Source organism: Arachis hypogaea, chromosome 11, assembly GCF_003086295.3.
Source record: "Arachis hypogaea cultivar Tifrunner chromosome 11, arahy.Tifrunner.gnm2.J5K5, whole genome shotgun sequence".
In the NCBI taxonomy this organism is placed as follows: Eukaryota; Viridiplantae; Streptophyta; class Magnoliopsida; order Fabales; family Fabaceae; genus Arachis; species Arachis hypogaea.
The window spans coordinates 52,158,095-52,158,943 of record NC_092046.1 but is presented as its reverse complement, the minus strand read 5'-3'; positions in this window follow the sequence as shown (position 1 = coordinate 52,158,943).

Below are 849 nucleotides of genomic sequence, written 5' to 3'. Positions count from 1 at the left end.
GTCACTAACGCCCAGCACTCGCGAGTTTGAAGCTCGTCACAGTCATTCAATCATTGAATCCTATTCGGAATACCACAGACAAGGTTTAGACTTTCCGGATTCTCTTGAATGCCGCCATCATTCTAGCTTATGCCACGAAGATTCTGATTAAGAGATCTAAGAGATACTCATTCAATCTAATGTAGAACGGAGGTGGTTGTCAGGCACGCGTTCATAGGGAATGATGATGATTGTCACGTTCATCACATTCAGGTTGAGGTGCGAAAGAATATCTTAGAAGCGAAATAAGATGAATTGAATAGAAAACAGTAGTACTTGCATTAATCTTTGAGGAACAGCAGAGCTCCACACCTTAATCTATGGAGTGTAGAAACTCTACCGTGAAAATACATAAGTGAAAGGTCCAGGCATGGCCGAGAGGCCAGCCTTCAAACGTGATCTAAGATAGCATACAACTGATCAAAGATGTCAAAAAGACTAGTAAAATGTCCTATTTATAATAAACTAGCTACTAGGGTTTACATGAGTAAGTAATTGATGCATAAATCCACTTCCGGGGCCCACTTGGCGTGTGCTTGGGCTAAGCTTGAGTGTTGCACATGTAGAGGTCCTTCTTGGAGTTGAACGCCAGCTTTTGTGCCAGTTTGGGCGTTCAACTCTGGTTTTGGCTCCTTTTCTGGCGCTGGACGCCAGATTTGGGCAGAAAGCTGGCGTTGAACGCTAGTTTACGTCGTCTATTCTTAGCCAAAGTATGAACTATTATATATTGATGGAAAGCCCTGGATGTCTACTTTCCAACGCAATTGGAAGCGCGCCATTTCGAGTTCTGTAGCTCCAGAAAATCCACTT